Below are 22,696 nucleotides of genomic sequence, written 5' to 3' on the forward strand. Positions count from 1 at the left end.
AAATGGCGTTTGTCAGAAATGGTTTGAACAGAATGCCCCAGAGTCAGAGTGAAAGGATTTGGTTCTGTTTTACAGTTTTTAGATTATGTCTGAACTCGATTGCCCTGCCATGCATGACTCAGCTGAGGCCATGCAGATGTCTGCTAAGGATTGTGTGGGCAGCAGTCGATCTCACACACACAAACACAGAAGCACACACACACACACACACACACACACACACACACACACACACACACACAAGCTGTGACATTTAAACTCTCGTCATGATCGAGACTTCATGAGATATGTCATCCCTTACATTGCAATTGCTGACCTTTTAGATGATGCTCTGGATCACCATGTCAACCCAATCAGAAATCGTATTAAAACACAAAAGCTAAAAAGGGCATTCCGTGAATGTATTGGGAGGATTTGGCAAAGAGCAAAATTGGCAAATTTTCCATCCCCGTGTCGAGCATGGGAGATTAGAAAAATCATTAAGGCATGTAATCATTGGGAATCATGTTATCTGCGGATGAAGAGAGGGATGAAGAGAGGAATACGAAGAGATGAAATGAGGGATATGATAGCTGTGGACTGGTTGTCAGTGGGCAGACTTTTGGAACAGAATCACAATTGTTGTTGGAGAGCGATTCTGTAGCCAATCTACAATTTCACCAGGTTCTGTCTCATTTCATAGCAACAAGGGAGCAGTGTGAGCCAATACTATTCAGGCTGTTCCTACAGGAATGACATTTATATAACAATACATCTTAACAATGTAGCTCAACAGTTACCACAGGGAAAATTTGGCCTAAAGTATCATAGGTGTTTTCTAACCATTTCTTAAGCAGCATTTTTCTCCTTCATAGGAATGCCTTGAGTTTGCCTTAAAAGATAAAGGCTTGTGCCCAACTGTTCTCTATTGAGTATGAGCCTTTGAAATATCACTGTTCTGATAATGATGCAGCAATCATTGTTGTTTTTCTGAGAAGTAGCAGCCAGGATTCCATTTGCTCCAATTGAGAATTTCATTGTAGCCATGAGAGTAAGCAGGAAAGCTCTCGCTGGCGATTGGGGCAACGCCAGACGGCACTCGCATAATTAATCTTTCTCCACATCTGTGTCCCTTCATCTCCACATCCCTCTGTCCCTCCCTCTCTCCATCCATCCACCCACCCACCCGTCCCCCCTTTTCTCTCTATCTTTCGAGCGCCATCGTTTACAAAGTTAAAGTGTATCATTTTGAGCGTGGGTTCTGAATGCTGAATGGCACCTCTCGATGGGAGAGTAGTTGTTCAACCTCAATACTCATCTCCTAAGTTAATTTACCCCCTGTCAGTGAGGGAGGCTGTAGATTCATTTCAGACAGGAACCTCTCACTGAGCCTCTCTGAGGAGCTCCAATTACAGATCAGATCATTGTTAAAGTCAAACAGATGAATTCAATGGGTTCAGTTGGTTTATTCAGTGTAAAGAGTAGAAGGCGTGGATATTTTCCTCTTGTAACATGAAACATGAAAGCTTAAAGTGAAAATTAAATGAAACATTGCCCCGATACTAAAGTAAATCTTGCTATATGAGCCATTTTACAATTCCCACCAAATGGGTGTCAGAAGTGGGATGACAACATGAGGCCATTGGAACGTAAGGCCAGATGTGTGAGGGGCCATGGTAGGTCAAACCATGAGGACGTGCCTTACCGTTCAGAGGAAGCAGTGTATCAATCATCTTTGTATACTGTAAGCCATGTTACAATTCCCACCAAGTGGTTTAAACCAGTGTGCGTGACACATCGTATGTTTGCTTGGCACGCCAGCGACCCAGGTTCGCTTCCCTACCCTGCTGTTGGTTATAGTATGAAATTATAAAAATAATGTTTTAATGAATGTACTTGATCAAGACTAGGCTAACACACTGTATTGCCATGATACGTTCCTATTGAGCAGTAGATGTTTAACCCTCATACTACCAACTGGGGTCATTTTTGACCCCGGAGGCATTTTTTTATCATAGCCCAAAGGTTTCTTCAATTGTTAAAAATTTCCTTAATAAATCAAAATCATGTTTCTGTATCAATATGGATTTAAAAAATGTTATTCAAGTCCTAATCACCTAATTCTGTCTTTAGTAATTTGAACGACCTGTATTTGAATGTAGCTTTCTATATACAAAAAAAGTTATCAATACATACCACCAGAGGGTGGAGGGGGACCTGTATAAGTGATTTTGACCATATAGACAGATCATCTGGAGAGATATACAAAACCAGTCAAAAGTTTGGACATACCTACTCCTTCAAGGATTTTTCTTTATTTTTTAAAACTATTTTCTACATTTTAGAATAATAGTGAAGATATCAAAACTATGAAATAACACATATGGAATCCTGTAGTAACCCAAAAAAATGTTAAACAAATATTTTATAATCTTCAAAGTAGCTACTCTTTGCCTTGATGACATCTTTGCACACTCTTGGCATTCTCTCAACCAGCTTCACCTGGAATGCTTTTACAACAGTCTTGAAGGAGATCCCACATATGCTGAGCACTTGCTGGCTGCTTTTCCCTCACTCTGCAGTCCAACTCATCCCAAACCATCTCATTTGGGTTGAGGTCAGGTGATTGTGGAGGCCAGGTCATCTGATGCAGCACTATATCAGTCTCCTTATTGGTCAAATAGACCGAACACAGCCTGGAGGTATGTTGTGGGTCATTGTCATGTTGAAAAAGTATAATTACACGCATTTCGTAAGTATCAAAGACATTTTATTGACAATTACATGAGGTTGATGCAGAGAGTCAATATTTGCAGTGTTGACCCTTCTTTTTCAAGATCTCTGCAATCCGCCCTGGCATGCTGTCAATTTTCTTCTGGGCCACATCCTGACTGATGGCAGCCCATTCTTGCATAATCAATGCTTGGAGTTTTTCAGAATTTGTGGGTTTTTGTTTGTCCACCCACCTCTTGAGGATTGACCACAAGTTCTCAATGAGATTAATCTTAAAGCTAAGGGGCAGAATTTTCACTTTTGGATAAATAGCGTGCCCAATTTCAACTTCCTGCTACTCATGCCAGGAATATAAGATATGCATATTTTTAGTAGATGTGGATAGAAAACACTCTGAAGTTTCTAAAACTGTTTGAATCATGTCTGTGAGTATAACAGAACTTATGTAGCAGGCAAAAACCCGAGGACTAACTGTTCAGAATTATATATTTTTCCCATCTCTCTTCCCTATATTGTCTTTGCCATTGGAAATTTAATAAGAACATACTTTTAGTTCCTACATCTTCCACACGATGTCGCCAGTGTTTGGAATATGGCTGAGGTTATTTATTTGTCTTAGCAGGAGGTGGGCCAACTCGGAACGGGGGACACATTTGTGAGTTGCACAAGACATGATGAGGAGAGCTTTTTTCTTTTCGTTCATGTATTGAATACAGATTGCCCCGTCTACAATTTGATCGATTATTAACGTTTAAAAATACCTAAAGTTGTATTACAAAAGTAGTTTGAAATATTTTGGCAAAGTTTATAGGCAACTTTTGAAATATTTTGTAGTGACGTTGCGTTTTTCTAAGCTTTTTTTTATGGATCAAACAGGCTTTATAAATTGACATTTTCGATATATATGGACGGAATTAATCGTACAAAAGGACCAATTGTGATGTTTATGGGACATATTGGAGTGCCAACAAAAGAAGCTTGTCAAAGTTAATTCATGTTTTATATTTTATTTCAGCGTTTTGTGTAGCGCCTGCTACCCTAGCTCCTTTGTTTACTACTGGTGCAGATGACTGTAGGCTATCAGATAATAGCTTCTTATGCTTTCGCCGAAAAGCATTTTTAAAATCTGACATGTTGGCTGGATTCACAACGAGTGCAGCTTTAATTGAGTATCTTACTTGTGTGATTTAATGAAAGTTAGAATTTTATAGCATTTTATTTGAATATGGCGCTCTGCATTTCCCCTGGAAATTGGCCAGTTGAGATGCTAGCGTCTCCCCTATCCTCAAGAGGTTGGTCTGGGTAGTTTCCTGGCCATGGACCCAAAATGTCGATGTTTTGTTCCCCAAGCCACTTAGTTATCACTTTTGCCTTATGCCAAGGTGCTCCATCATGCTGGATAAGGCACTGTTTGTCACCAAACTGTTCCTGGATGGTTAGGAGAAGTTGATCTCGGAGGATGTGTTGGTACCATTCTTTATTCATGGCTGTGTTCTTAGGCAAAATTGTGAATGAGCCCACTCCCTTGGCTGAGGAGCAACCGCACATATGAATGGTCTCCGCATGCTTTACTGTTGGCATGACACAGGACTAATGGTAGCGCTCACCTTGTCTTCTCAGGACCAGCTTTTTTCCGGATGCCCCAAACAATCGGAAAGGGGATTCATCAGAGAAAATTACTTTACCCCAGTCCTCAGCAGTCCAATCCCTGTACCTTTTGCAGAATATCAGTCTGTCCCTGATGTTTTTCCTGGAGAGAAGTGACTTCTTTGCTGCTCTTCTTGACACCAGGCCATCCTCCAAAAGTCTTTGCCTCACTGCGTGCAGATGCACTCACACCTGCCTGCTGCCATTCCTGAGCAAGCTCTGTACTGGTGGTGCCTCCCGCAGCTGAATCAACTTTAGGAGACTGTCCTGGCGCTTGCTGGACGTTCTTGGGTAGCCTGAAGCCTTCTTCACAACAATTGAACCACTCTCCTTGAAGTTCTTGATGATCCGATAAATGATAGATTTAGGTGCAATCTTATAGGCAGCAATATCCTTGCCTGTGAAGCCCTTTTTGTGCAAAGCAATGATGACGACACATTTGATAGAGGAAGAACAATGATTCCAAGCACCACCCTTCATTTGAAGCTTCCAGTCTGTTATTCAAACTCAATCAGCATGATAGAGTGATCTCCAGCCTTGTCCTCATCAACACTCACACCTGTGTTAACGAGAGAACCACTGGCGTGATGTCAACTGGTCCTTTTGTGGCAGGGCTGAAATGCAGTGGAAATATTTTGGTGGGGATTCATTTAATGTGCATGGCAAAGAGGGACTTTGCGATTAATTGCAATTAATCTGATCACTCTTCATAACATTCTGGAGTATTTGCAAATTGCCATCATACAAACTGAGGCAGCAGACTTTGTGAAAATGTATATTTGTGTCATACAGTCATGGCCAAACAGTGTGAGATTGACTGTACTCTCCAGTGTGATTTGGTTTTTGTGAGACACCAGAAGTGCTAAATCATCTGCATAAAGAAACAGGTGACATGAGCAAGCATCCTTCATACCATTTAGAAAACATATGAAGAATCACATGAGCATCATCAGCATTGATCAAAGACCTTTCTGGTCTCAGGCTATCATAAATGTATGCTGGAATGAAGGAAGTAGAGAAAGCAGAGGAAGGTGTGTGTGTGTGTGTGTGTGTGTGTGTGTGTGTGTGTGTGTAAAACTGCTTACCTGCTGTAAAAGACAGAGCTGATGAGCCCCTAGTGACCCCCTACCCCTCCACCTCTCATTTCCTCTCCTCCTCTTCTCCCCCTCTCATTCGAGTCCCTCCCCAGCAATCTCACACTGACAACTCTCTGCTGACATGGGCAGGTTTGCAGGGAAAGGATGTGTGTGTGTGTGCATGTTGATACTGATGTCTTGTTGTGGTTTCCTGGATGCTATCTGTCCCGGAATAAACAAAGGGAGCCCGTTTTATATTGTGAATACTACTTAGGTCTTCGAGAGGTGGAGAGTTCCATATTTTTAATATCACAAACCTTGCTATGTTCAGACCCAACCAACACATACAGCACTACCTTAGCAGGTGCTAATTTGATTGTTGAACATATCTTTCTATCAAGAGATGCCACTACATTAGAGAGTAGGCTATGTTCAGTATGTAAGTAGCATGTTTACTTTGTTGTTGCATATCTCTTACTGAATTAGAGACACTACTGCGACTTCAATTCTTAATCTCCTCTATTCCATGTGTCTTTTTAAACATTCGAGAGGAGGCTAGGATGTGTTCAGTATGTAAATAACATCGCCACATCTCCCTGCTCCCTCTCTGAACCCTCATTAGTGAGCAATAAAATCCAACCATCCATGTCCCATTATGGTAGTAGTATCACAGATGAAACATTGATCTCCTTTTAGGACTTATTTCTGCTGGTACACATCTATTGATCTGGCTCTCTCCATAGCACAGTAACGATTACAAGGTTAACAAGCAGCTCAGAGGCACCATAATGATGGAAGTGTTGTTGATTGGAGGATAACAAAGGCAGATGTCCCACTGCACCACATTTGACTGGTTGAGGCCGAGAGGACTCACTCTTACACAAGGGAAAAAGGGTACCTAGTCAGTTGCATACCTGAATGCATTCAACCGAAATGTGTTTAACCCAACCCTTTTGAATCAGAGAGGTCCGTGGGGCTGCCTTAATCGACGTCATCACGCCTGGGGAGCAGTTGTTGTTGGAGGTTAACGGACCTTTCAAACCTGCAACCTTTCAGTCACTGGCCCAATGCTCTTAACCACTAGGCTACCTGCCGCACTTTCCAAACGTGCATATGCTTTCCCGTCCCTTCTTTCATTTTTTCTTCTTTTTAAATACTGTTCTCCACTCTTTCTATCTGCCCATTTCTCTCTCTCTCCCTCCTTTCCTTTCTCTGAGGATGCTGGTGTATTTACCAGAGGACCTGATCAAAGACAGAGGCCTCAGCCATGAAGGGTTCCCAATTAGCCTGAGAATGACTCAGAATACTACTTCATTTCTCTCTCTCTCTCTCTCTCTGCCTCTCTTTCTCTCTCTGTCCTCCCCTGAGCGATCATTTGTTTTCTAGTTATTCAAGTCATATGCTCGGTTGAACACTAAATAGACAGAGGATGTGGCAAATTGGAGGAGGGAACGCATCAGAGAAAAACATGAAGGGAAATGATGTTTATTCACAATAGGATGGAAGAAACAGGAGAAAGAAGAAACACGGCTTTCAGTTGTGTCGCTGTTGTGTCAGTTGTGTCAGTTGTGTCGATGTTTCGTTTGTAGAGTGATCTAAAATGTTTTTGTTTGAGCTGCGTTTGAGCTGAGAGTTGACGTTGAATGGGATTCTGAGTGAATGTTTGGGGAGAGGATATTTGTGCAGCTAATAATCTTATTGACCACGTTTACATGCACACCAACATCCCGTTACTACTCAGGAAACTCAAGCACTCTGTTTTTGAGTTGACGCATATAAACATCATATCCCGTTTACAATAACCCCAACAAGCGTGTATCCCGGTTATGAGAAACCCAGATAAGATGCCTAGGATATGCTGATCTAAAACGGGATACAGTGGCATGTAAACATCTTATCCCGTTTACTGTTGTTTTTGCGGTCTGCGTAGGCTCAGTTTCATCTATCATGGGTGTTGTGTGATGATGTTTTCATCTGATTGTCAAACAAATCACTTCAAAAAGTAGGCTGGCTTCCTGTGCAGTTCGAGCCACCATAATAATTAATTCATAATTTTGCCTACTATAATTAATTTACTATAATTTACTATTGGCTTTTTTCACCCCTAATTTAGACAAGTTCCTGCTTGTGCAACCCTCTCACCAGGCTCGAATTTGACTCTCACGATATTACCTTACATAGAATATCTCAACCTCATGGAATGTTAGGTGAGAAGGGCATCTTCAATAAGAATCCATATTGTAAACTCTCTAGGGTGATGACAAATAGGGTATTAACTTCAGATAGAATTATTATAGATTTTTGTTATTGTATAAGAATATGCTTTCCCATGCATTAAATGAAATCGAAACAGGAAATGACTCCACCAAGGCACCATACATACGGTTCAAGATGTGTATTATTACATTTTCAATGTACCACATCTAAATAAATAAAAATAATAAACCGCCAATGAGTCGTGCACAACCCATGTCCAAATTATTTCAAGCTTGCTTAACCCCGTTGCTGTGCGTTTGAGCTAAAAAACAACGACGACACACAAAATCCCGAAGCACCACACCGTTGTTGTTACTTTCTACTTGTAGACATTCCCTCAGCGAAGTATAGCAGTTCCGTGTAGGTTTCCTCACAAGATCCACAGCAAGCACAGCTATCAGTGCAGACAGTACTCTTTAGCAGCAACAGATACCCCATGGAAACATGAACTCGTTAATCTTCCAGAAGCAATTCTCTCTCGGTGTCGCAAGATGATAGGCTAACCTCAAGGCTGTCAAATATCTCCACGATGAGACGGTAGCTTCAGTCTTTACTGTCTTTCTTAACAAAATGATAATTACTCTTAAAAAAATCTAATCTGTATTTCCCTTCAAAACACAGTATGTATGGGTTTTGTTCTATTTTTATCGTTATCTTATCATTTATTTTCACCAACAGTCATAATGTAATGTCCATTCTCTTTCCAACGTCTCTCTCCCTCTCTTTTGTTCCCAGGCCTCCGGTTCACCAGGTCAACTCACCCATTGGCCACAGCTTAACAAGCTACCTATTGGTCAAAACTTAAACTTGAAAGTAAACCAACCTATTCACTTGTACTTTACCAATTAAATATAACAAATAAACGCAATACTTGTTTCTAACAAGAATAAACTCAATACACTTGTAGTTTCTGAAAGTTGGTAGGCCATATCCAAAATTCATAGGCCATTTGTTTGTCAACTCTAGTTTGATACATGCAGCTTCTCTTCATAACTTGTTGCCCCAGAAGACTGAATTACAGTGCCTTGCGAAAGTATTCGGCCCCCTTGAACTTTGCGACCTTCTGCCACATTTCAGGCTTCAAACATAAAGATATAAAACTGTATTTTTTTGTGAAGAATCAACAACAAGTGGGACACAATCATGAAGTGGAACGACATTTATTGGATATTTCAAACTTTTTTAACAAATCAAAAACTGAAAAATTGGGCGTGCAAAATTATTCAGCCCCTTTACTTTCAGTGCAGCAAACTCTCTCCAGAAGTTCAGTGAGGATCTCTGAATGATCCAATGTTGACCTAAATGACTAATGATGATAAATACAATCCACCTGTGTGTAATCAAGTCTCCGTATAAATACACCTGCACTATGATAGTCTCAGAGGTCCGTTAAAAGCGCAGAGAGCATCATGAAGAACAAGGAACACACCAGGCAGGTCCGAGATACTGTTGTGAATAAGTTTAAAGCCGGATTTGGATACAAAAAGATTTCCCAAGCTTTAAACATCCCAAGGAGCACTGTGCAAGCGATAATATTGAAATGGAAGGAGTATCAGACCACTGCAAATCTACCAAGACCTGGCCGTCCCTCTAAACTTTCAGCTCATACAAGGAGAAGACTGATCAGAGATGCAGCCAAGAGGCCCATGATCACTCTGGATGAACTGCAGAGATCTACAGCTGAGGTGGGAGACTCTGTCCATAGGACAACAATCAGTCGTATATTGCACAAATCTGGCCTTTATGGAAGAGTGGCAAGAAGAAAGCCATTTCTTAAAGATATCCATAAAAAGTGTCGTTTAAAGTTTGCCACAAGCCACCTGGGAGACACACCAAACATGTGGAAGAATGTGCTCTGGTCAGATGAAACCAAAATGGAACTTTTTGGCAACAATGCAAAACGTTATGTTTGGCGTAAAAGCAACACAGCTGAACACACCATCCCCACTGTCAAACATGGTGGTGGCAGCATCATGGTTTGGGCCTGCTTTTCTTCAGCAGGGACAGGGAAGATGGTTAAAATTGATGGGAAGATGGATGGAGCCAAATACAGGACCATTCTGGAAGAAAACCTGATGGAGTCTGCAAAAGACCTGAGACTGGGACGGAGATTTGTCTTCCAACAAGACAATGATCCAAAACATAAAGCAAAATCTACAATGGAATGGTTCAAAAATAAACATATCCAGGTGTTAGAATGGCCAAGTCAAAGTCCAGACCTGAATCCAATCGAGAATCTGTGGAAAGAACTGAAAACTGCTGTTCACAAATGCTCTCCATCCAACCTCACTGAGCTCGAGCTGTTTTGCAAGGAGGAATGGGAAAAAATGTCAGTCTCTCGATATGCAAAACTGATAGAGACATACCCCAAGCGACTTACAGCTGTAATCGCAGCAAAAGGTGGCGCTACAAAGTATTAACTTAAGGGGGCTGAATAAATTTGCACGCCCAATTTTTCAGTTTTTGATTTGTTAAAAAAGTTTGAAATATCCAATAAATGTCGTTCCACTTGTTGTTGATTCTTCACAAAAAAATACAGTTTTATATCTTTATGTTTGAAGCCTGAAATGTGGCAAAAGGTCGCAAAGTTCAAGGGGGCCGAATACTTTCGCAAGGCACAGTAAGTAGTGCTCCCCAGAATAATGTCTTACATCGATAGAATGAATGCATTACTAATCTAGTTAACACCGGTAAAGTTTTCGGTTTAGTTTAGGGACCGGGGGGAAATGCAATAACTCTAAAACAGTGGAATGATTGGTCCTGAGCAAAAAAAAGCTGAGAAAACGACAAAACACATTTCTGATAAGACTTCAGGTCTTTTTGGGTGCATATTTTGTGGTTGAAATTCTGACTGCTTGCATAACAGTGTCAAAGATAACACATTACATGCACACACACACAAGAAATCATATTTATCCACTCCTATTCCCGAGACAAAATTAACATTTGTTGTGTAATTTCACTGAAAGAAATGAAAAACTCTGCAGGAGTTAATATTCTGTGTCCATATTTCAGTTACTATTCCATTTAACCCATATAGTATACTTCAATGAGGAATTTCATGGATACAGGGATACTCATGAGTGGGATATCAAAGCTGCAAGTAAACAGCTTTCCCCAAATAATACCTTAAGTGGGATGCATAATGGACGCTTGTCCATGTTCTAGGAGTGTTTTATGTTCTAGGTCTATCTTCTAGTACCATAGTTCTGCCTCCATTCCTCTCTAACAGGAATCACATGTTTAGGTTCTAGATCTATTCATGTTCTAGGACCGTTCATGTCCTACGTTTGTTGTTCTAGGTGCCAGAGTTATAGGTCTGTTCTCTCTCTGAGCCAGTTGTATTTATTATTCATTATTATTATTATTATTGTTTTATGTAACTTTATTTCAACAAGGAAGTCATATTGGAGACTAAAGTCTCTTTTGCAAATGAGCCCTGAACAATACAAAAATGAACACATCCCACATTAAGAAAAAAAACCACAGTCAATTAAAGCATTCTTCATTAGAAAAATCCTTTGTCAGCTATCTGAATTGCCCAAGGGACACCAAAGCATCCAATCGAAATGTATTTGAGAGATTATTCTAAAGATAGGGTGCGAGACAGATTAAAGGCTGATTTACCTACATCTGTAGACACCAAAGGAGTCCCCAGAGTAAACCAACCATGTGAGTGGGATTGATACCTTCCAATTAAACATTTTAACAGTGAAGTTGTCCTTGTTGGACGCTTGTGGAGTCGGGCTTTGTAAACAAAAGGAGCATAATGATGTGATCTACTTGACATTAAAAGATCACTTTACAGATTCATACTGTAGATCACTATCAGAGTGAGGAGATATTGATGCACTGCAAATGGGACTCATCCCAAACTCATTTCTCCCCCTGTCTCCTGGAACAACCCCATTAACCTTCTCACACACAGAGATGCCAGGCAATACAAACACTGTCTCACTGACCAGCTACTGACCACTTGGAACATCAATACTGTTATAGGATGAGTCAGAAAGTGCCCTATTCCTTATGACCAGACCCAAAAGTAGTGCACTAAAATATAGGGAATAGGGTTCCATTTCAGACGTACCATAAAGATCAAATAGACCTGTTTGTTTTTCTATTCATGTAGACCATGGATGGGGCTAGAGAGAAGATTTTGAAATGTTATAACTAATTTCATGCAATTCCACAACTGCCATGCAGTTTTAAATATGACATCTGAGTGAGACGGACTAATAAAATCAACAGGGACCCCTCCCGGTCAGTAATTTGACCATGACTACTACACGTTTAGATAGCTGTCTAGACTAATTTACCAATCTAACACAGGCTAATTGAGTGACTGTTATTGACTGTCATAAGAAGATAAAAACTGCTGATGCACAACCAAATTTAGAAATTGCACCTTGTGTATTCTACTCCTCCAACGCTCCACATTAAGTTGAGCCCCCGACTGAGTTCCTCATTGTTGCGAGAAATTGATCCGCGGGCCGCCAGTTGCCCATCCCCTATGTAGTCTAACCATATAATGTAATGTTCTTGGTTTTCATGTATAAATGATGGTGGATAATTATTAAGGTAGTGGTATATGCCGAGAGTATCCAGAGATTGATCCATTGAAACTTCTGACAGGTAGACCTCTAGATTCTACTGTGACCTGTAGTTAGCCTTAGATTTCTTATATTTTCTTTAACCTTCATTTCGACAGGGAGTCATGCTGAGACCAAGGTCTCATTCAATATTCACATCAACACACTAAAAGCAAAACACAATCATAGAAAACAAACATGTTCTTCAGTGAAAAAGGTTCTCAATCAATTTTAGAGTGCCTTAGAGATTGTTCCACAAGTAAGGCTGCAGAAAAAAAAATAAAAGCTAATTTACATAACTCAGTAGAGATTGAAGCGATCTCCAGAGTTAGCCATCCCTGAGACCGGGTCTCAAACATCTATAAGTTAACAATGAAGTAAAGTACGCCGGAAGTTTATGCAGGAAGGCTTTATAAACAAAAAGAGTGCAATGCATCGATCTATGAGATTTCATAGAAGACCAACCTACTTTCTGATACAGAATGCAGTGGTGTGTACTGAACCTATTATCCGTAATAGAGCGTAGTGCTATGATAAACTGTGTCTAAGGGCTTCAATACAGTGGCAGCTGCATTCATACAGACATTATTCCCATAGTCTATAGCCGGCATGAATGTCGACTGAATTAATGAAAGGCGTGACCTATTCCTATAAAAGAAGTCCGTTTGAATTCTTAATTTCTTAACTAATTTCTTAACTTATTTTTGAAAGATAGATTTATGTCAATCCAGATTCCCAGATATTTATGTGGGGACATGATCAATGAGGGCACCATCCAATGTACATATGTATAATACATATGTACAATTAATCTGATACATTTGTACGTGATTTAGAGAATAAAATATACTTGGTTTGACCTGCATTAAGTACCAATTTCAGTTCAACAAAGGCTTTCTGCAAAGCAATGAAAGCAGACTGAAGCTCCGAAAGAGCCTGGTCAATCATGCATACACAACAGTGTCATCTGCATACAGGTGTATGTTAATTTGTTTGCAGACAGACTCATATTGTTTATATACACAGTAAAGAGTACAGGACTTAAAATCAATCCCTGTGGGACACCTTTCGTAATATAGAGGAAACCTGACTTAACACCATCAGAAAAAAGCACATTGTGTCCTATCAGTCATGTAATGTTTTAACAAATTACATGACACTTCATCCATACAGATTGCAGACTATCTTTGAATCAATAAAGAGTGGGGCAGCGCAGTGCTTCCTACTATCCATACGCTTAACCACATCATTTAACACCAAGGTTGCAGCAGAGATGGTGTATGACTCCACCTGAAACCTGACTGGTGAACATGCAACAACATGGATTAACTCATAAATCAAGGTTTATCTATTAATCTGGTTGCACCAATTTTTTTATTAAATCCTTCCACTAATCTAAGTTGAGTTTTCACTTTAAACGTAGATTTATTTTAATCATGCTGTTCAATGAATGTAAAAAATATATATATTTAGATTGGAGAATAATTCCAAACTGCCACTTGAGGTGGTTTAACTGATAAAATGGCAGCATGAGTTCCTCAGAGAATAATTAGAGACAGGTTGAATCCTGTTGAGTTTTATGATAATTAACTAAATTTTAGTAGGCTATTGACGTGTCCATTTTGTACAACATTTGAATTGGGGCTTATGATATGCCTAGCCTTGGTACGAATTAGGATGCTATCCTCTCTAGGGAATGTGGGATGCTAGTGTCCCACCTGGCCAACATCCAGTCAGATTACAGATGCCAAATTCAAATACAGAAATACTCATTATAAAAATTCAGAAAACAAAACATATTTTACATAGTTTAAAGATTAACTTCTTGTGAATCCAACCATGGTGTCAGATTTAAAAAATGCTTTACGGCGAAAGCATACCTTACGATTATTTGAGAACATAGCCCAGCAGACAAATCATTACAAACAGTAACCAGCCAAGTAGAAGAGTTACACAAGTCAGAAATAGAGATAAAATTAATTCCTTACCTTTGATGATCTTCATATGGTTGCACTCAGAATACATTCATTTACTCAATAAATGTGAACCGGTTTCACAAGCTTTCCATGCGCTAATTAACAATAATTTTAAATTTAAAGATAGGCTCTCGTGGAATAACCGTTTATGTGCAGCACTCAGAATGGACGGACAAGCGCACAACCTTTCTGTTGCTGATGAAAATCGCAGAAATGTGGGAAAGAAACGTAAAACAAAACTAAAAGAATGGAAAGACAGGCAAAGGAAGATCTTACGGGATGCGGGAAAACCCTATACAAATCGTAAGGGTCAAAAAAAAACTGGGAAAAGCTGTCCAGCTAGCTATAGAGTACAGTAACTAACATGTATGTTCTGGGTTGTCTAATTTGTAACTATAGAGAAAACATATTAGCTAAAGTTCGTTGGCTACTAACTCATACATTATCGTTACAAATGTTATTGCTAGATTATAGAAGAAACATAGCTAGCTACTTTTTCTCCGTCCACCGGATGATTCGACATGGCTACAGTAGCTAGCTAGTTACACTGTATCCTGCAGGGAAGAGCGTGTTCCGCGACGTGCAGAAAGGATTGTGGAAAGTTGACTGATGAACGCAAGCTGCATCTGTTCAACAGGTTCTATACTGTCCCATACGAGAAACAACAAGCGTTGATTCTCTCCGGCTTGGAACAGGTTAGAAATAAGACAAAACGCCTATTATTATAATAGCTATATTGAACACTTGCATAGTTTAACTTTGACAGTAATGATACGTACATTAACGTTAACTCTAAAAGTGCTGCGTTGCACAATGGTGCAATACAAACTCATTCTGTGTATAGATTGGGAGTGTGTGAAAGATGGAGGTCCTGATCAAGCAATATCCTGAATGTGCTACAGTATATTAAATTCTGAATTCATCATTGTCAATTTTTATTGCAGCATGAGGTGAAACGGAGACGTAAACCTGAGGATACAAAGGAGAACAAACGACGGAAACAAACCTTCAAATACCATGTACAGCAAGCAGGCCAGAGATTGAATGTGTGCAAGGTTACTTTCATGTCTGTGTTCCAGCTAACCAACAGCCGTCTTCAGGCAAGTGAAAATATGAATTAATGTCTATATGAATATCAATTACAAACATATTGTATTCGCTGTACTAGTTTTTAATAACCTGCTAATTGAAATGTAATTGTTTTGGTCAGGTTATTCAGGAAAAGTTAGCTGAGGCAGGTGAGGTTGCAGGGTCTCCAGATCAGGCTACTGAGGCTAGGTCTCCTTTAGAAGATGGAAGAGGGAAGCATAGCAATAGGTAATGCACTATGGATTCCAGCCTGGATTATTTCACTATAGCAGTGCTCTAAACAATCTTCTAAACATTAACATAGAGTATCGAATGGATGAATAGCGAATTCTGAAACAAAAATATAAAAATGTTTATTACTTTTAAACAAAATGATGGTAACTAAGCTGTCCAACTACCACCTGAGCATTGAGAACTGAGTGCCGATTACCTTCCCCCTCCCACCGGACAGCACTGGCCTAATTCTCGCCGCCCTACAGGACCCCCGGCCACAAACGGCAATGGCGTGACCGGGATTTGTACCCCGGTTATAGCGACACAGTTGCACTCTAAGGCAGGTCCCTAGACCATTGAGAGAATACAAGTTTAACAACACCTTGTTGTCTCCTTACAGGCCACATCGGATACATGCTACAGTGAAAGAGGGCATCAAGGAGCACATTCTATCTTTCCCAAGAACCCAGAACCACTACTCACGGATGAAGGGGGATGTACACAGAGAATACCTCAGCCCTGATCTGAATTTGTTGCGAATGTACCGACTCTACAAAGAGAATAATACCACATCATCTGCAAAATTCTGGGTTTATAGGGACATTTTCAAACAGCAGAGTCTCAATTTCGGCCAACCCAGGAGTGACACCTGTGGCAAATGTGACGCATTCTTCACTAAGATGTCAGCAGCAACATCTGAAGAGGAGAAGAGGAAGATTGCAGTTGAAAGTGAGTTACACCATCGAAAAGCCGAAAAGGCCTACACACAGCTTCAAAGTGACACTGAGTGGGCTAAAGCCAATGCTGACTGCCATGTTATTTCTGTGGATCTACAGGGGGTGATGTACACCCCTAATCTGACCCACTCCAATGTCTACTACCAGCGGCAGCTGTCAAATTTTAACTTTTGCATCCAGGAACTTGGAAAAGAAGATCCTGCATACATGTGTGTTTGGCATGAGGGGATTGCACACCGAGGGTCCATTGAGGTGGCAAGCTGCATAATGAAGTGGGTGAAGACAAAATTCACGCCACTCACCAAACCAGAGGTGCGCAAGTTGATCATATTCAGTGACAGATGCTGTGGGCAGAATAACAACTGGCGGATGCTCAATCTGATGTCGATGCTCGTCTCTATGGGTTACTTTACCCAAGTTGAGCAGAAGTTCATGGTCTCTGGTCATTCTTTTCTTCCTTGTGATCGATCTTTTGCCACCATCGAGAAGAGGCGCAAGGTGTCAGTCCTTCATACACCTGATGATGTTTCAAAGATGATACTTGAAGCACAACCAGCAAAACCATTCAAGGTGATGAGGATGCAATGTGAAGACTTCAGGCACCTCCCAGATTCTGTCCTCAAGCGACCAGCTGGACTACAGATCACCTCAGTGAGGTGGTTAAAAGTCACAGGTATTGCACAGAGAATAGTTTACTAACATCCCATCAACATGCAACATGTTGTTCTAACAATAAAATATCCTAATGCTTGACTGTGAAAGTTGTTATTGATGTCAAGAACTTAAAATGTTTCTGTTCTAATTTCAGTTGAGGATCCTTGGAATCTGTACGCCAAACAGAGCCACAGTCTATTTGAGGGATGGAAGTCGTGGCTGATCTCCAAACCAAAACACGGAGCTACACCTCAACCTCCCTATTTTGCAAGCCACTACCCTAGAGCATATGAGAGTCCTCTACCCATCAAAAAAAACAAGTACCAAGATCTGATGACCATGCTCAACTACTTGCCAGCTGCTGCACGCTCTTTTTATGAATCACTGCAGAGTGAATAATTTGTTGTTAAACTAAGCTACATAATTAAACGTTTTTTTCTGTGAGTTTATGATCCCCTGAACCTGTATACTGTAGTATGTTGAATCTGTATACATTTCAGAAGACATGTCACCCCTATTGTAGGAAATTAAATGTATCGTAGGTGTTTTCTATGTGAATCAATGTGTGTGTGATTTGAACCAGCACAATATATTGAATTCATTTAATTTTAAGATGTTGTTCCTAGTGTAGAAAATGTTATGTACAATGTGTTCTGTTGATAATTATTTTGTGTGATCATTTGAACCTTTTTTAATCTGAATGAATTAAAAACAAATAAGTCATCACATACAGTATGTGAGTATTCATTTGATCTTGATTCCCTTTTTTTATTCATTACAATATACACTGTCTCTCTGTCACCACATTTAGCATTAACTCTAAGCAGTTAATACTTATTTACTGCTGTCACCTCAGCGCAGAAGGACATTTCTTGCCTTTAGCTTGGGTTTAACGCAATTCACAACGTAATGGCTGATCATAGTGTTAAACGCAAAGAGAATGGTTTTCTGAACGTTTTGTAATATTGACCTTAGGGACCTGCATAATGGACATGCATATTGGCACATCACATTTATCCCTATTTGATATTTACAAGTTGTGCTTGTTTTGATTTAATTAATTTAATTGTATTCTATTTTGGTAGTTCTATGGTATGTTCACATTGAGGGCTTCATTTTAAATGAGACTAAGATTTCATGACTCAACTTTTAAGAAAAGTCATCATTGCTAAAGTTGATAGACCACCTTTAAATGAACCTCCATACAAATGAATTAACTGCATATTGCATTAAAGTTATTTACATGAAGGGCATATGTACTTGAAAGTACTTAAAACATCATATCAGGTGTTAAAAAAGGACATCTTACAAGAGTCATGCAAAATGTCACATATACTGTTCTTCCACAAACTGAAATCATCACTGGAGATATACTGTTCTTCCACATTCTAAAAATTAAAACGACAATAAAAAAAGTATTATTTGAAATAACAAAAAAATATAAATTGTTGTTGGAAGATATGGGTATGGTGAAGTATTTCTCAACCATAAAACACCTAATGTGGTACACACAATTAATAATATAAAAATAACTGATTATCTTAAAATGGAAAAATTGTCACATATATGGTTCTTCGTCTGTAGGGTTCAAATGTTCCTTTTGTTCGATAAAGTCTCTTTATATCCAAAAACCTCTGTTTTGTTTGCGTGTTTTCTTCAGTAATCCACAGGCTCAAACAGTCAAAACAGGCAGACAAAAAATCCAAATTGTATCCGTAAAGTTCATAGAAACATGTCAAACGATGTTTATATTCAATCATCAGGTTGTTTTTAGCCTAAATAATCGATAATATTTCAACCGGACAATAACGTTGTCAATATAAAAGGTAAACAAGAAAGGTACTCTCTCGGTCGAGCGCATGAAAAATCTCTGTGACACGGCAGGGTCCACTCATTCAGACTGCTCAACTCCCTCAAAGGCCTGAAACTATTTCTAAAGACTGTTGACATGTAGTGGAAGGCATAGGAAATGTAATTTGAGTCCTAAGTCAATGGATACTGTAATGGCATTAAATAGAAAACTACAAAACTTTAAAAAAAACTACTTCCTGAATGGATTTTTCTCAGGTTTTCGCCTGCCATATCAGTTCTGTTATACTCACAGACACTATTTGAACAGTTTTGGAAACTTTAGAGTGTTTTCTATCCAAATCTACCAGTGATACGCATATCATATATTCTGGGCCCGAGTAGCAGTCAGTTTAATTTGGGCATGCTTTTCATCCAGAATTCCGAATGCTGCCCCCTACCCTAGAGAAGTTATGCAACACGCTGTAACAGGCCTGATAACGGTAGCATGGTAGTGAAGTACCATTAATGTTAGTTTTAACGTGCTATATAGGCACCGATATTTACCAATTATTTATGCTTACTAAATATTGGTGGGTCAAGTTGTCCGTCGTCATCATAAGGCTTAGGGATAGGGGCAAACTGCTGGTGAATCATCTCGCATATCTTCTGGGTGATAGGATCAATTTCTTCGGACGGAGGACCCCCTCCGGCTCCAGTCTGAAATAGCCCCTGCCTCTCCTCTGCTTCATCCTTTATGGCGTTGGCTTTAAAAAAATAAATCCAGCACGCTTTCATCCGATTTGAGTCCCTCTTCTCTTTAAACCGTGTCGATCCATTATATTTGTCTCATAAAATGACCCAGGTGTCTTCTTTCTTTTTGACAGTCGTGTTGTCTGTCTTTTTATCCTCCAGTACGTTACTAATTTCCTCCATTAGCTCCAACAATAGTTTTTTTTGGAGTGGAGAAATTTGAACTTCTTTGATGTGCCACGATCAGGTGGCTAGCGGAGAAATAATAAATGGCTAAATAACATTAAGTAATGACAATAATAAATCTTGTTGTATGCTAGCTAGCTTGGATTATAAAATAGCTAGATACAGCAGCTAACATTAGCTAACGAATTTGTTTTCTGTCTAGTACTGGCAAATAACGTAATTTATTTCAAATCAGCCAACCCATGAGAACCTTTCACGATAGAGTTGCAGTAGTTCTAACGTTACATTGTTATTATTTTATCAAGGAACAGCATCTTTGTGGCCTCATTTGTGAAGTAGGCTAGCTACTTCGTTTCAACTCACGAAATACCTCATATATTGGTGTAACATGTTACTAATCATAGTTTAAAACCCTTAATCATAGATTTACTGATCAAAATGTAAAATTAAGCGGTACAACACATCTCAGATTAAATATAAACCTAGATTTACAAAACCTAGATTAGCTCTAAATCTAGATTAATGTAAACCATGTTGGTGCAACCCAACCCTAGAATACATCTTGTAGCGAGAAAGTGTGTAAACTGACAGTTGATTCATGATTTTACGACTTTTGCTGGCAAGAATTAAAAAAAATATATATATATTGAGATACAATTATTTAGGTCGGAGGGGTCACCACCTTTCTGGAGAGGGAACACATGGGCAGCCTACCAAACCCTGGCGATAGCACCCGAGATGATCGTCAGATTACAAATGTGTCCACTATCTGGGGAGCAGACAGCTGCAGCAAGAAAGGATCAAGTAAATCAGCCCCAGTGGATTATTTTTAGTGTCTCTCTCCCCATCTTTCTCTGTCTCTCGCTCTCTCTTAATGTCTTTCTTTCTTTGTCTCTCTCTCTACCCTGCTCCCGGGTAGAAAGTTGTTCAAATGAAAACAAAGATTCACTAGAATTTGACTGATTTTCCAACGAGCCAGCTGGAGGCTGGGAGAGGGAAAAGCAGTGGACTGATTGACCAGGGTCAATTATACCACCATTTCTTTCAAATAAAAAGCCTGCAGAGATAAAAGGCCGATTAAAAGCATCAGTTATTGCATTTCTCTCGTTAATGATGAGTCTGACACCTTGGTTAGGCAGGGAAGGAGAGGAATTTCCATGCTTCAATGCAATTTTTTCCCAAAATGTTGTTGATCACCAGCAGAGTAGCTTGATTTAGCGTTCTTAATTGAGGAAGTACATCTATTTTTCAGTCGACTGAATCGCTGCCAATCAGCTAACGCCATCAGATTGGTTAGTTGTGTGACTGACAGCAGGTAAGAATTGGCAAATCAACACAGTCTGAATCAGCTGTTGTATGATAGAGGTATAGAATTAAAGATTACCTTATTGGCCCCACACCGTTCAACACTCCAAATGTTGCCTTTGTAATTGAATACATCTGCTTTGCCTGTCCAATGACAAAGAGTCAAATAAAATAAATAGATGGAGTGAAGAAAAGAAGGATAGAGATTAGGAGAGAGGGAGCCTTCTCTTCATCTGGGTATAGGTGTAGTGGAATGATCTCAGAGAGCTGTGATAATGAGATTGACCAAAGCTATTCACCTCCTAAATTAATGGTATCCCTGATATCCTGAAGCTGGCATAGGAAATAGCTGAGGTCCAGGAGAGAATTGTTGTTCTGCCGTACACAAGCCTAAGATCACTATGTGAAATGCCAAGCGTCAGCTGGAATGGTGTAAAGCTCGCTGCCAATTTACTCTGGAGCAGTGGAAAAGCGTTATCTGGATTAATGAATCACGCTTCACCATCTGGCAGTCCGATCAACGAATCTGGGTTCAGGCAGATGCCAGGAGAACGCTACCTGCCCCAATGTATAGTGCCAACTGTAAAGTTTGTTGGAGGAGGAATAACAGTCTGTGGCTGTTTTTCACAGTTTGGGATAGGTCCCTTAGTTCCAGTGAAGGGAAATCTTCACGCTTCAACGATTCTGAACGTCATACTTTGTGGCAACAGTTTGTGGAAGGACCTTTCCTGTTCCAGCATCACAATGCCCCCCTGTACAAAGTGAGGTCCATACAGAAATGGTTTGTCGAGATCAGTGTGGAAGAACTTGACTAGCCTGCAAAGAACCCTAACCAACTGAGAGCCAGGCCAAATTGCCTAAATGGAAACAAATCCCCTCAGCAATGTTCCAACATCTAGTGGAAAGTCCTCCCAGAAGAGTGGAGGCTGTTATAGCAGCAAAGGGGGGACCAACATATTAATGCCAAACATTTTGGAATGAGATGGTCGTCGAGCAAGTGTCCACATACTTTTGATCATGTAGTGTACTTCTACTCAGCCCCCAGAAACTGGGTATCATCCATCGCTGTCTCCCAGAAAGCCTGGCCTTTCCCCAAGGTTACCATGGAAATAGTAGACTCGGAGACGAGCACTCAAGAAGTTGAACCTTGTTAGAGACGCTAACCACATACATGCGCACACACACACACTAATGTTCATGTGAAAACTTCAAAGAACTTGGTTGTCTTCCAGGAAGGCAGGATGAGGGAATCAGTATTCCAAAGATACCTTGCTTCCCGCTCTCACTCTCTCACACACACACACACACACACACACACACACGTGTTCCTACTAAAATGCTGAGGCCATTATTTATGTAGCTTTTAATGTGCTGTCCATTTGATATTCAGAGTGCTTCTGGACCTCCATCACAGGCTTTGCCACTGCTTCATTATGCTCACCTCTCCTGCGACCCTATTTTGGATCTAACCCAAGGCACTTGCGGCTCCCAATATCTGTCAGTTGAAGGTACCTGGCTCTGTCTGGCACTCTGTTGCTTTGTAGAGCCAGTTAAGCACTAAGCTAATGCCATTCTACTTTTCTTACGCACATTACCTGCTAATATGCTAATCAGTTAGCTGTGCTGCCTTGTTGACTTTGAAGTGGAGTAGCACTGGGTATCTAAAAGGAGACTTGTAGCAGAGAGGTACATAGCAGAGAGGAGAGGTGTGTATT

The sequence above is a fragment of the Oncorhynchus clarkii genome, chromosome 6, assembly GCF_045791955.1.
Source record: "Oncorhynchus clarkii lewisi isolate Uvic-CL-2024 chromosome 6, UVic_Ocla_1.0, whole genome shotgun sequence".
NCBI lineage: Eukaryota > Metazoa > Chordata > Actinopteri > Salmoniformes > Salmonidae > Oncorhynchus > Oncorhynchus clarkii.